The following is a 14,732-nucleotide window of genomic DNA, read 5'->3' on the forward strand; positions in this document are numbered from 1 at the left end:
AAAAAAAAAAAAAAAAAAAAGATCTAATACCTGCAATCCTACAGAAGCTGCAGACCACGGTCTCAAGTGGCTTCCACACAAATCCCCAGTGGGCTTAGGAGTGTTACACAGTTGGGCAACTGGAACCGAGGCCTCTCTGCGTCCCCCAGCCTCCTCCCTGTGCCCCCCACCCCGCCGACCCAGGGCTGTGGTCTTTCCCAGGGGCCCGTCTTCTTCTCTGGGGGGCAGCTGCCCCTTCCACAGGCCCTGAGGCCTTTCATGGCTCACCACTCACAAGGCCTCCCCCAGGAGCACCTTCCCTCTCACACACACACACCCCATTTCTCCTCCTTCTCACGGGTCAGCCTGGTACTGAGGAACCAAACTAGGCCACAGCCAGGAAAGACATTATGAGAGCCAGCACAAACGACACACAAGTCAGCTTTGACAAAAGGGGTTTTTCCTGGAAATCTTGAATGTCAGTGTGTTACTTATGGACAGGCAGAAAAGCACAGGGGGATAGGAACAGCAGGAGGGCCCCTGAAATGAGAACCTCCTATTGCTGCTGACTCGGGAAAGGCTCTCCCTGGCCAGAAAGCAGCGCCATGATCTCTCTCGAGGTCAGCTGGGAAAGATGCAAACTCCAGGATAGGTGGGAATGAATGGGAAGAAGAGAGAAGGAAGTCACTCTGCAGGTAAAGTTGGGAGTTTGGTGGCCACCAAGGAGCTGGCAGGAAGGCCTGAGCAGAAAGAGAGGAGAGCCAGGGACACGCTGGGGGTGGACACAAGGCCACAGGCAGCCAGCGAATCTCCCAGATGACAGGAAGGGAGCGAGGATTAAAGGAGTGGAGGGCAGCACTGGGCTGGGTGGACCCCTTCTGGCTCCTTCAAACTCAGTGAATTTCTGCTATGCACACAGCCCTGTGTTCACAACTGTTTTGCAGAATCAAGGGGAAAATGCTGCATTACTCTTCAGACTCCACGCAGGTTAGAAAAAAGAAACCACTCACAGGAGAGACATAGTGAGACAAGAATTCTACACAAATGTACTAAATGCCACTGGATTGTACATATCAAGATGGTTAAAATGGTAAAGTTTACATTATGTGTACTTTACTTCACTAAAAAAATGTATAATAAAAAGAAGTAGGGGCTGGAGATTTAGCTCAGTGGTTCCACCGCCTGCTTTGCAAGCTCAAGGACCAGAGTTCGATCCCCAGTACAAAAACAAAAAAAAAAAGTGAAGAGTGGGGATTTACCTCAGAGTGCTTCTGCCTGCCTTATAAGCACAAGGTCGCAATTGATCCCCAGGACAAAAAAGAAAGGAGGAGGAGGAGGAGAAGAAGAAGAAGCAGTGAGAAGTGGTGCACATTCTCCCTGAGGGTGGGATAAGAGAATCTGAGGCCTAGGAACCCCACCACATGTACACAGTATTTGGAGCCATTCTTTCTCAAATGTTAAGGAAAAGGAGGGTGCCACAATGCCAGAATCAAGTTATAAACAGATAAATGAGTGACTTACTGTCATTTATATTATAATTTCCATTTCATAGCTCTATTCCACTAGCATTAAACTGACTATAAACCTACTACAATACCTACTGTGGCATTATGAGATAAGGAAATTATGTCACATTTCCTTGAATAAATACCTCATTTCTTTGATTCTAAGAGGGTCGCAATTTTATAATCCTGCAAACAAGTTGCCTGACTCATATTATGAGTCATGCTGACTCATAAATCATAGATGGTAGCATTTTCATTCCTTTATGGGGAGGTACATAAAAAATGATACTAATTTTTTTTTTCCGATACTGGGGATCGAACTCAGTACCTTCAGCTTGCTAGGCAGGCACGGCTAGCAGGCACTGAGCTACACCCCCTAGCCCCCAAAATGATACTGCTTATTCAGTCATGATGGTGCATGCTATAATCTCAGCACTCGGGAGGCTGAGGCAGTAGGGTCATGAATTAAAAGCCAGCCTGGGATATGTAGGGAGTTTGTGTCTCAAAACAAAGATATTTCTTACAACCATTCCGTGTTATCTTGCATTCTGTGAAATACTGTGAATAGGAGAGAAAGAACTGTTTGGCCTGTTTCTCTGTGGCCTGCCTCAGACCTGCATTCATACAGATCATGGGGACATTCTGATGGCAAAGCGCTCTCTTGGTGGGTATGAACCCTGCTGAAAGCCAGCTGCCCAACTGCCTCTGTTTTATTAAGTCCAGCCTCTGCCCACCAATGGCCCGCACAGCTAGGCAAGATGTGTCAGGAAAGGGAAATTAGTTTCTCAGATGTGCGGTGCTTGCAGAGGAAGTCAAACATGGTGTTTATTCCATGAACCCTGCACCTGCACTTCGGAGCCACTTTTGGCCCTTGGAGGCCAAACGGCAGCTCATGGCCTGTGACACCCTCCCCACCCCTGGTGCTGAAAGTCAGCCCATCCTTGCATGGGGGTGGAAAACTGCAATTGCCTGGGAAATGCTTTGCACCTCTCATCAGGAAGCGCTAGTTTCCTTCAGATCAGCAAACTGAGGCCTCTTCCTGGCCACCCCAGAGGGCTCCCCTGGCTGCCCTTGAACTCTCAGGCCCAGCTTCTCTTGTTCTGACTGCAGACCAGAGATGGGGCTTGGATGGGGCGATTGGGGCTCTTATCTAAGACTAAACATCATCCCTCAGGGCAGCACAGGATGGCAGTAGGAATCGGGGACCAGATAAAATAACCGGATGACCAGCATTTTTATCTGCTAAATCTGGAAACCTTAACCAGGTAGCAGCCAAAAGGGAATGAACCTCTGGATCCCCATGGCTACTGAACCCAGCCCTCCTCCCCAGGGCCAGATTGATGTTGCCTTAGGTCTCTCACATACCCAAGTACTTGGTCAGCCGCAAGCCCTTTGTCTTAAGCCACAAAAGCTGTCACTTTTAAACCAGAAGACTCGGCTCTGAGCCTGCCAGGCCTAGCTTCAAGGTCATATGGTGGAGGCAGAATAATCGTCTCCAACGACAGCCAAGGCCTACTCCCTGGAACCTGTGAGTGTTCATTTTATACACAAAAGAGACTCTGCAGATGTGATTAGGAAGTCTGAGGACTGAGGGAGTAGCTTGGTGGCAGAGCATTTGCCTAGCATGCAAAGCCCTGGGTTCAATCCCAAGGACTGAAAAATAAAGCAAGTGTGACATGATCCTGGGTTCCCAGGTGGGTCCAATTATAATCACAAGTGTTCTTATGGGAGACAGAAAATCGGACTACAGAGGAAACCAGAGATATCATAAGAGAAGTAAGAGGTGGCAGTGATGAGGAGACACCACAAGCCAAGGCATGCAGGCGGCCTCCAGAAGCCAGAGAGGTGAGGATTCTCCCCTAAATCCTGCAGAGGGAAGTGGAGGCACCACCCTGCCCATACCTCGATATCAGCCCAAAGAAGCCCATTTCAGACCTCTGAACTCTACAACTGTGGGGAAACAAGTCCATGCTATTCGAAGCCACTTGGTTTGCAGCTGCACAGCCTGTGCTCTGAAGGGTCCCCCATGTGGCTCAATGTTGTGCTGGTGCTTCATAAAATTCTAATTTGGGAATATTTTCATTTTGTCCTGGAGGCTCCTCGGGAACCGGTCCTGCTCCAGTACCTAAGAGGAATCTCCCATCCCTACACTGGATAAACCAAACACCTCTCCTAAGACATCAGCTTCGCTCAAAATGGATCAGAAAGGATCTGTTTTTATGACAACGCAATCATGGCCATCATAGAAAAGAATGCAAGATTCAGGTTAAGTTTAAAAAGTAAACTAGGTATGGTGGCACACCCTGTAATCCCAGCTACCTGGGAGGCTGAGACAGGATGATCACACATATGAGGCCAGCCTGAGCAACTTAGTGAGATTCTGCCTCAAAATGAAAAATAAAAAGGAATAAGGATGTATCTTGGCACTCTCTAGGTTCAATACAAAAAAAGAAAAAGAAAAGAAAAGAAGGTAGGTAAAACATGAGACTTCTAAATTTTTGTTTAACATCAGAAAGGATACTTCTGGCCAAATGCCCGACCCATAAGGGGATGCACTGATGTCCCTTTGCCTCTAGGGATGAGAGAGCACTGTGGACCCCTCTCCAGCCCACTCTCTCTAGATCCAGGTCTCCTAAGGTTCTCCTGCCTCACTCCCTGCTTCAGACACTAATAGGCACCACAAAGGTGGCATATGCGAACCGCAGGCCTATCTGAGGTTCACTGGTCAGGAGTCCCAGCCTGGGCCCCTCGGTCGAAGTCCTAACTTGTTCAGCTGGTGTTTGAATGGGGCAGCCTGGACTTTGGATCAGTCGTACAGCTACTCGGCCACCTGCTCCACCTCACGTACATGCCGGGCTCCACAAGACAGCAGCAAGTTGGGTTGTAAGTTTCCAGCTCAGAATCATCACCATGGTCTCCTCTGCAGAGGGAAAGCCAAGAAGCACATTTCCCAGAGTCTCCTGGTTTTGGGATAGAGACCCAATGAGAAGTATTCAAACAAAACTTGGAAGGCCAGGAGAAGGCGTTTTCCTCAGCATTTGTAGACACAACTACGGGTCAGATGGGAGGTGTGACATTTGTAGCAGCTTCCAATAAATTAATTGTGGACAAGGGAGTCAGAGAGCAGGGGCTTTCTGGAACTTCTTTAGGCTTCATGGCAATTTCTGTGCAGGCTGTTAGGGATTACTTTCCGTACGGCTGGCTATGGTGGTACATGCCTGTAATCCCAGCACTCTGGTATGCTGAAGCAGGAGGATTCCTAGTTTGAGCACAGCCGGAGAAACTTTAACAACTTAGTGAAGCCCTGTTTTGAATTTTTTTAAAAAGAATTATTTTTAAAGAACTGCGGATGTAGCCCAATAGGAAGCTCCCTGAATTCAATCTCCAGTATCACACACACACTCAATCAATCAAACAAAGGACTGGGGATTTAGCTCAGTGGTTCCACCACCTGCTTCGCAAGCACAAGGTCCTGAGTTCAATCTCCATTACCACCCCAAAAAAAAAAAAAAAATCTTTCAAGAACCGGGTATGGTGATGTATGCCTATAATCCCAGCACTCGGGAGGATGAGGCAGGAGGATCACCACAAGTTTGAGGCCAAATGAGGATACATAGTGAGTTCAGGACCAGCCTGAACTACAAAGGGAGAACCTGCCTCAAAACAAACAAAAACAACAACCAAAACCACTTTCCTTGTTGCTACAGACCGAGACGTTGGATTCCAGAGTGTTTCAAAATTCACAGTGGCTGCGGGTGAGCCCTCGGGAACTACCTGCCTCATTGCAGCAAGATGATGGGACAGCCAGGGGCGCCCTCAGTCCTCAGTCCCCCAGCCTCACAACTGCACAATCCTCTAATTCCACAGATGAAAACTCTCTGTGTGTAAAGCATGACATAGACTAGATTCTGCTCTCCTGACCACAGAATAAAGTCCCCGCCCTCGTACGAGCTCATGTTTCTAGTGGGCTGAGGTAGGTCATAAACAGAAGAACTCTGCTTAGGGTGCTCAGAGGAGCCCTATCTGAGGAGGGAAATTTTAGGCTGAGACCTAAATCACCCAAAGCAGACAGCCATGGGAAATCCAGGAGAGCTGGGGTGGGGATGGCAGCAGCACGTTGAAGAGTCCTGACGAGGGAAGGAGGGAGGCAAGTCCAGGACAGCAAGAGACCTCACTGCTAGCTATGCCCATCTCCAGCTCACCACTGCTACTGTTTGGTGGGGGGTACAGGGATTGAACGTGGGACCTTGGGCTTGCGAGGCAAGAAGCAGAACCACTGAGCTAAATCCCCGGCCCCGCTTACCACTATGCATGATCTCACCTATTTCTTTCTTAACAGATCACTGTTTATAGTTAATCATGTTCATGTTCGACTGTTTGTTTACTGGACCACTGTCCATGTGCTACCCAGGCGAGCAAAGGGCTTTTCTTGTTCAACTCTCTGTCCCCTGTGCCTGGCACAGCACCTGATTACTGGGTGGCTAGTAAAGTGGTTGGCAAATGGACCAACCAGGGCGCAAAGCATGGTAAATGCCACAGTGCAGGAGTGCCAGGGCGTCCTGGAAACTGCAGGGAAGGAGCCATGACCGCGCAGGGGCTGGGAAGTGGACCCTCAAGGTTTTCTTGCCTGATGATTTTATGTTTCACTCAAATCAAAGAGATCGATAACAGGAGGGCAGAAAAGGATCCTCCACCTTCACTCCCCTGCCTGTTTATCCAAGGACCGAGGTGCACGGGACTCCACCTGTGCAGACATTGTCTGAGGCATAAAGCAGGAGTTCCCAGGTCTGACGACAACGCATTTCTCCTTTGAACAGAAAGCGGCTAAGCTTCAAACTCAGACCTGCCTGCAGGCATGTGGGGAGGAGGGGCTTAATGGGAAAAGGATACTTATACGCATTGACATGGATCTGCTTGGAGGACCTTGATACACTTAGATTATGATAGACATACATTTTTTAAAGCCAAAAAGGTTTGTCCACTTCTGTTGCCATGGTGACACCCATTATCCAGGATGGGACCAGAAGACATAACAAAGACGGCCACCATCAGGTTGCTGGGGTCTCAGCTGCCCTCACAGCCTTTCCCTCTTCCCCTCCCACCTTGGTTTCCCAAGACAGCTGGGCCACAGAGGAAGAGGGTGGTAACCAAAGTAACCTTTTGAAGACAAATCGGATCACCCTGTTCTAACCCAGTCAGGAGCTCCTCTAATTTCCACTCAGAATCCCAGTTCCTCTTCGTGGCCTGCTAGGCCCTGCTGACTGAGACTATTCACTGTGCCCATCGTCTGTCAGGAGCTTCAACCAGCCAATGTTTCTCCTTCTTGGGACATCTGCACATTCTGGTCTCAGTGGTCTGGCTGGCCTAGAAGTCCTCCACCTGAGGGACTCTCCCCTCCTGGGAAGCCATCCTGACCCCCCATATGAAGTAGGTCCCCTGGGTATGCCCTCCTGGGACGTAACTATTTTCCTTTCTCACAATCACCACAGTGTAGAATTCAACTTTTATTTGTTTACCATCTCCTGTCCCACTTCTCTGGGAACTCTTTAAATGCCCATTGCCTAGCATCATGTCTGGTACAAAGCAGATACTCGATAAATATTTGTTATTGCTCTCACTGTTACCCCGTCTCCACTGTCTGGGAAGGAAGGAGATCAGGCAGCACCACCTCCTAAGTCAAGGATAGAAGGAGCAGTCAGCCGAGATGGGGGTACCCCAGGACATGCAGGGAGCCCCAGCCCCAGCAGCTCAGCCATGCTGAGAAGACCAGATCCTGGCAGGTGGTCCCAGTCCCTGAGAGGCTCTTCCTCCATCTCACGCTGGGACCTGCCTACCTCTCTGTGTTAGCCCCTTCTTGGCTGGCCTTTAGGGTCGGTGGAACCGCTACCTATAGTGGGAACCAAAGCCAAACTCACTCCCAGGTTAAATTCCCTGGTGCTCCAAGAGGTAGTCATTCCCCAAAGCAACGTTTTCATCTTAATAATAATTTATCAGCACATCTTCCATCTACAATGTGTGCTGAGCTTTTTATAAGAATTTTTTATTTAATCCACAAAATAGTCCTATGAGGTTGAGATTATCATTATTCTCATTTATCAGATGAGGATAATAAGTCTTGGAATGGTTGAGAAAATTGTCTACATTTCCCTAGCTTCTAAATCCAAAGAGCTTGAGCATTTAACCATTAAATTCCACTCTCTTTAAGTATACTCCGCCCCCTTCTGACCAACCTCTCAACTCCCTGTCCAGCAGAGAAGGTCCTGGGGTCCTCTCACCAGAAACACACATTAGTTAGGGATAAATGTGGGGGTTACAACTGAAGAGTCTGGGTGTGAGCTCCTGAGAGGGGGCCTTACAATTCCTTGGGAGAGTTCAGGAGTGAACAGTTTTGAAATGCAGAAAGTATTAGGTAATTAGGGCTGGGGATTTGGCTGAGTGGTTCAGCAGCCGGCCTGGCAAATGCAAGGGCCTGAGTTCAATCCCCGGTACCACAAAAACAAAAACAAAACACTAAAACACAGGAAGTATTAGGTAATTAACATCCGCTGTCACAGTAGACGCATCTTGAAATCTCAGTGTTTTGACACAGAAAGCTCACCTCTTGTTCACGAGCTGATGTTGATTGATGCCTCTTCTCCAAGCGGTGACTCAGGAGCCAGGCTACTTTCGTACTCCTGCTCCATCTCTGAGTGATTCCAGAATTTAGTCACACGGTCCCAGCAGAACCACAGAGGAGGGTGGGAAATGTAATTTCCTGTGTTCCTGAGAATAGAAAAGAGTGGGGGTAAACATATAGCATTCTTTTTACCATCTTGTATAAGAAAAAAAAAGTATTCATTGTACCCCTTGTGATCCAGTCATGAATGTTTATGCGATAATAATAATTTATATAATAATAAGCTCTGGATATTGATTCAACTCAAAATTATACTAAAATAGGAAGATGAAAAGGGTAGAAGTAAAATTAGCAGTATGGTGGCTAGGGTTAAGGTAAAGGAGCTAAATCTTTTTTTTATGGTACAGAAAATTTTTCAACCAAGCAATACCAGTAGAGCTGAGGATTTAGCTCAGTGGTTCTGCCACCTGCTTCCCAAGTGCGAGGACCTGAGTTTGATCTCTGGTACAAAAAAAAAAAAAAGAAAGAAAGAAAGAAAGAAAGAAAGAAAGAAAGAAATACCAATATAGACAGGTTATTTTGAAACATGGTAGAAAATACCAAAAGGAGGCCTTAAAAGAAGTCTAGCCAGGCATGATTGCGCTACCTGTAATCCCAGCATTCTGGAGGGCTGAAGAAGGATTGCAAATTCTAGCCTACACAACTTAGAGACTTAGCAATATACTGTCTCAAAGTAAACAAAATAAAATAAAAATCTTAAAAAGAGTGGGGGATATAGCCCAGTGCAAAGGATCTGGATTTAAAATTCCAGGTGCCTGACTCAAGGAAGGTGGAATCAGGAGTGGTGTATGATACTGTACCATTTTAATTTTTGAACTAGGTACCCACCCTTCCTTTATAAAAGAAAGTTAAATGAGTTAAATTAGGGCCAGAGATTTAACTCAGTGGCACTGTGCCTTCCTTGCAAGTACAAGGCCCTGAGCTTGATCCCGGGTACTATAAAAATAAATAAATAAATAAATAAGTTAAATTAAGCTCAGTTCAATTAACTTCTCCAAAGGGAAAAGGAAAAGAAAGTAACTTTATTGCTTCTCTATCAAATAAAGGGCCAGGACAAACACCAGCTATGACATGTGGTGCCAGCACAAAGGCACAGGCATAGCAAAAGGTACCTGGCCTCCCAGCTCCTGCCACACCTCAGAGAGCTGCCTCGGGCTGGCGTGGCTGTCCACCCACCCTGAGGTGGTGCCCCAGAGGAGGGAGCCTGTGTTGGTTAGGGAAGGCGGGGGAATATTGCAGAAACGACCCAAAGCCTCAGTTTCCTTCTCACTGCGGTGCTACCCTGGGGAGTAACAGTGCTCTGCCCTCCTCAGACCTGCAGGAGGCTGCTCTATCTTGGAGCTGGACCACAGGTAACACAGCTGCCACCTTGTACTGCAGCCTAGAAATGACACACATCACATCCGGTCATGGGCCACTGAATTACCATCATCTGGGTATCCAGTGGGGAGAAAACTAGACTTGTAGTAAAAACCAGCCACTTGTAGTATCCACCCAGATCCTGGTTCTTGGTCCCTGGGGGAATTTCAGAGGGCTTTAGAAGAGCCAAGGACCGTCAACTGGGTAGGGAGAGGCAGGGCTTTTCCATCAGAGTTACAGACCTCCTTCAGGGTCAAGTGTGGCATTAAAGTCTATGACCTACGCCAAGCCCACTATGACATGTGATGGTTATTATCTCAGAGCAAGAGGAAAACAGAGAAGAGGTCACAGGGATCAAGCATCCAATCCATTCCCCAGCCTCTAAGTAGGACCTCATCAAACCAACTTCAAAGAGCATAAACCAAAGGATCATTGAAAATTGGACACAATTTTTAAACTGTAAGTAAAGCTCCCTCTGGAGACCCACCAGGTCATTTCAAATTCAACCTTCCATCCATTTCTTACAAAGATGAAGTAAGACCTCTGTGAGCCAAGCATACTATCCATCAGCAAATACAGTCCTCTCACCTCGCTCCAGAAGTGAGAAACCATCCCCACTGTCCTGTGGGGGGCTCATTTCTCCATGTCTTTCCATGTTTGGATATGCAAAGGCAGCTCCCAAACTGGCCCAAGGCTTCTAAGACAAGGAAGCATTCAATCCAGGGCTGTCTCCACAAATGTAAAGATCACCCCTATAGTCAGCTTACGTAAGGGCTTTCGAAAGGGAACTAATCATGAAGACAGCAACAGTGGCCAATACCAGCTAAGTGTGCCAGGCACACACCATTGTACTTGCTTCAACACTCTTGACCCTTCCAAGAACCCAGAAAGGCAAGAGTTATCATCACCCCCATTTGACCAAGAATGAAAGAGAAATAGCAGGAGTCATAGTGATTTCCCCAGACACACACAACCAGCAATCAAAGGGGCCTGCATAGGATCCTAAGCAGTGTAACACCACAATCCGACTTGGGGTCTTACAAAATTTAAGTTTGGATCCTGGGTCTGCCACTACACACACACACACACACACACACACACACACAGGATCTTGAGAAAATCATTTCCTATCTTTGCTACTCTCTTTCTCCTCAAATGGAGGCGATCATACCTACTCTTCTCATGATCGTCGAGAATTAAATGGAACAGTCTCTGTAAATGTCTCATCACAGGCCTGACACACAAAAGGGTTCAGTGACTGCAAGGTCCCTATCCTTCCCGTGTGGATGCAGGAAGTGAAGGGAGAGGCCGAGGGAAGTGGGTGATTATAACCTCCCGGAACCTTTAAGGGAAGTCGGCTGCCTGCAGAGAATTTCAGTCCAGGAGGGAACTCCCTAGGGTCTGTTGAAAAATGACAAGGACCTTTGTAGAACAAGGTCCCAGACTTCTCAGGCAATCGTAGTGAGAAGATCACACTAGCATCTGTGCAGTTTACCAAATACTTGTGAGTGCCTTAAAGGTGTCTGAAGAGGACTGCTGTGTATAGTCAGGCAGCCTGCACACTTGCACAGCCCAGAACAGAGGCTGTGTGTAGGGAGCGTGCTGTGGAAGGTTTCCCTGGCATCTTACAGGAATCCTGGAGACTTGGAAATGAAAGAGGGGCCTGAGCAAATAACAGCCAACACAGCCCCTCCAGCACAGGGCAGCATTTGATATCTGTTGAGTAATTGAATGATGAGTGAGTTCTCAGATTGGAGTCAGGGCAACTAGACAGGAGAGTATTTTTCAGAGGTTCAGTAAGAAATGGTGAGGGTTCCAAACCAAGAGGTAGCTGGGAAGAAAAAGGAAGCCCGGGAAGAGGTGGGTTCAAATCTCCAGCTAACTAGCTAGCTATGAGATTTTGGACTGGTTGACTGGTTGGTGGCTGGGTGACTAGCTGGTTGGTTTTCAATGCTCATATATATGTGTGAGTTGCATCCAGGCTGGAAGGCACACATGTGCCCAAGGACCCCGCAGCAGGGCAGGCCCCCTTTCCTCTGCCCTGCACAACCTCCTTTTGGGGACCCCTCACACATAACCTCCCATGCCGACTTTGTTTTTCATCCATAAAGCAGAGATCCCACCACTAAGGCAAGACGTGGTGCTGGAAGGCTTTTATCCTCTTCTCCCCTCTGACTGGTGAGCATTTGCTCACTGGTATAAATGCTCCACCTCCCAGTTTTGCCTAGATTTGTGCATGGCTCCACCTTCTGAGTCAGACCAGGGCTGGGAGGGCTCTTTGAAAGCACCTGAGGAGCTCTTCCCCGGCCCTGGAAAGAACAGGGGAGACGCAGCTGTCTGCCCCTGGGTGTGCAACGTCATCCTATGTGGGAAACCACCTAATAAAAATGGCTCCAACCAAAACTCATTTTCCTTTACCCACGGCCCCTTTCATTCAGTCACGGCTCAGTTTCAGACCCCACGCCATCATCCATCTCAGTGGGCACGGCTGTCACCCTCCTGCAGCCACAGGCCCAAGCCAAAGCTTGCCACTGTGGACACCCAAGAATGACACATTGGCTTGATGGCTTTTCATCTATTTAATATTTATAATGAACCACAGAATTCTAGAGCCAAGGATTCAAATTAAAATTTGAACCCTAGCTGAGAAAGTACCAAGCTGATTCTCTGAAGCTAAAACCCAAAGGCAATTCATTTTTCCTGAACCACCAATCAAAGCCAAGTTTTCCCAAGAAATAGCCAAGGAACTGTTGCCACCTTGATCATGGGCTTTTCAGTAAAACTAGGCTTCATTTCCCTGTCTACAAATAAGGATAAAAGTCACTTCCCGGGGTGTTTGCAAAAGTTAAGGTAAATGATGTCTTTACGGTTCCCAGTAGGTCTCAGGCAGACTCAGCCCATCAGCAGTTCCCCAAATACCCCTGTTTCTGTGGGAGGCAAGACTGACACGAGGGGAAGGTGGCTATGAGTGTAAAGCACCTCACTTCCTTGGTGTGTGACCTCGCTCTCTCTGAACGTGGTCCTCTCTTTGAAGGTGGGACCATAACCTTCTCAGAGTGCCTGTGAGTGCTAAGTGACTTTTGAGACTTCTCTGCCCTTCCACGTAGCCTGCGGCCCCCGGGACTGTTTCAGATAAATGAGTGCGGTGGTCTCCCCTGTGACTCAGGGGATCCCTGAGGACCCTGTCCTCACCCTGCCGGGCCCAGCCGGCTCTAACTGAGGGGCCAGCAGAAAGCACCTCACCACACCTTTTCTCATGTCACATTCTATGGCATAAAGACCAGCTTTGTTTGGCTGGTGGCCCCATCCTAGAGTTTTGAGGAACTTTGACCTCCCTATTTTCACTCAAAATGAGACTGAGACATGTCAGAGAGACAGTGCCCACACAGTGCTCAGAAGCACCCCTTGCAGCGAGGTCAAGGCTGGCCTTGAACCCTCCAGGGGAGGGGTCTTTGCCTGGGGACCCCTCCACCAGCTCCCCAGTGATTTGAAGCTCACTTTGGTGGGAGACAGAACCAGTGTTGCAATGGGTTCCCTCCAGTTGAGACACCCATCCACATCGGGCAACCAGCAGCACATTCGTGACAACTACGCGACCTCTGAGCTGAACTTGACCTGGACACCAGGGACTACAGAGGCTTTGAGATAGACGAAGGAATCTCTTAAAGGTTTCAAAGCAAGTTTTCTTGGTATGAAGAATTAAGCTGCAAGGCAACTAGAGAATTTGTTCCTTGGAATTAGATGCAGAGTGTTTGGTGATCCAGGCACTCAATCCCTACAGCTAAGAGAGAGGGGAGACTGGCTACTACTGCTTCAGGTGGCAGCAGACCTTGGCATCATCCATGTGGTGCTGCGTTTAGGTGCATGCAGAATGCAAGAGTTGGGGGGGTCAGGAATTCTACGCAGATTTCAGAAAAAGGCCTGGGAGGCCAGGCAGTGCGACCCCCAGAGGGCAGTGTATGCAGCTAGGAATGTGAAGCCAAAGGTACAGCGGAGACCCCAGGAGTCTGGAGAAGCCAGGAGCATGGATCGTGTGAGGAAAACTGCAAAGAGGGAGTAGAGCTGGCCCAATAGAGAAGCCAAGAGAGCTACAACTATCAGAGTGCCGTAGGGGCGGAGCCACCCAAGTCACTTAAAGGTTAGAACTCGCCACAGATTGCCAGGGCTGCTGGAAGTGGAACTGTGGGATTTAATGTTTGCCCTGCTGGATTTTGGACTTGCTTTGGTCCCACTGCTTTGTCTCCCCATTTGTAACCTTTGGAATAGAAATGTCTATCTTGTGCCATTGAATGCTGGAAGAGTTTAACTTTCTTTTCGTTTGCATGGGGGCTTGCAGTTAAGAATTTACCTTCATTCTCAGAGGAGACTTTGGACTTGGATTTTTCAGCAATGTTGAAACCGTTAGGACTTTGGCAACTCTTAGATAAGGACTACCTTTTGTGTAAAGGAATGTAAATGAGTCTTTGAGGGGCCAGGGACAGAATGTTATGGTTTGGGTCTAACTGTCCCCCAAAAGTCTTATGCGGTCAGAGGTGGCTGAATCTAGAGTGTGTGATGCTAGGATGAAGGGTGTGCGATTACTGAACCACTACACTGAGTGACTGGCTTGGCACCGCCCTAATCCCAGCGGTCTGAATAAGATAAAAGGGGCAGAAAGATGCTGTTAGGGTCCCTTGTTTATGCTGTCTTCTGCCGCCATGAACTGTTCCCCCTGCCATGTGCCAACCTGCCTTGGAGCCAGTTAATTATGGACTAAATCCTCTATGAACTGTAAGCCAACTAAACCCTTTCCCCTCTGGGAAAAGAAAGAAAGAAAGCTATGCTGAGTCTGGCTCTTACTTCTGTCAAAACCCTCTGATGCCACTCTCCAGTTCAAGAGAATTTTCTGTGGCTCCCATTGCTTCAACACACAATCTCCTTTGCCTCCCCTTCAAGACCTTTCCACCTCTCTCCTCCTAGCCCCCTGGAGGATACCAAGCCTCAGCACTAACAGACAGTATAGGCTTCCCTGGAAATGGCTCGGTTTCCCATCTTGGAGCCTCTGCTCACCCTGTCTCTACCTTCTAGAAATCCTTCTCCTCCTCATTTCTGTTTGCCAAAATTCTACATGCTATTCAAGGCCCCGGGGCAGGGCTGGAGAGATGGCACCCTTGGCCTGAGCAGACAGGCGCAGCCTGGGAGGCCACCGTCAGGCCATGCTTGTTGTTTTCTCA

At 48.2% G+C, this 14,732-nt stretch overlaps 1 long non-coding RNA gene across 1 annotated transcript in view; it reads right to left on the reverse strand.

The window, feature by feature from the left end:
• The window catches only part of LOC104874994, a 173,187-nt gene that overhangs the window by 131,328 nt on the left and 27,127 nt on the right, over positions 1–14,732 (reverse strand). The window contains exon 2 of the long non-coding RNA XR_783916.3: positions 8,083–8,246. This is a non-coding gene — a long non-coding RNA (uncharacterized LOC104874994). The remainder of the gene's footprint in view (positions 1–8,082; positions 8,247–14,732) is intronic.

The sequence above is a fragment of the Fukomys damarensis genome, unplaced genomic scaffold (genome assembly GCF_012274545.1).
Source record: "Fukomys damarensis isolate Sample0158 unplaced genomic scaffold, DMR_v1.0_HiC HiC_scaffold_13, whole genome shotgun sequence".
Classification (NCBI taxonomy): domain Eukaryota; kingdom Metazoa; phylum Chordata; class Mammalia; order Rodentia; family Bathyergidae; genus Fukomys; species Fukomys damarensis.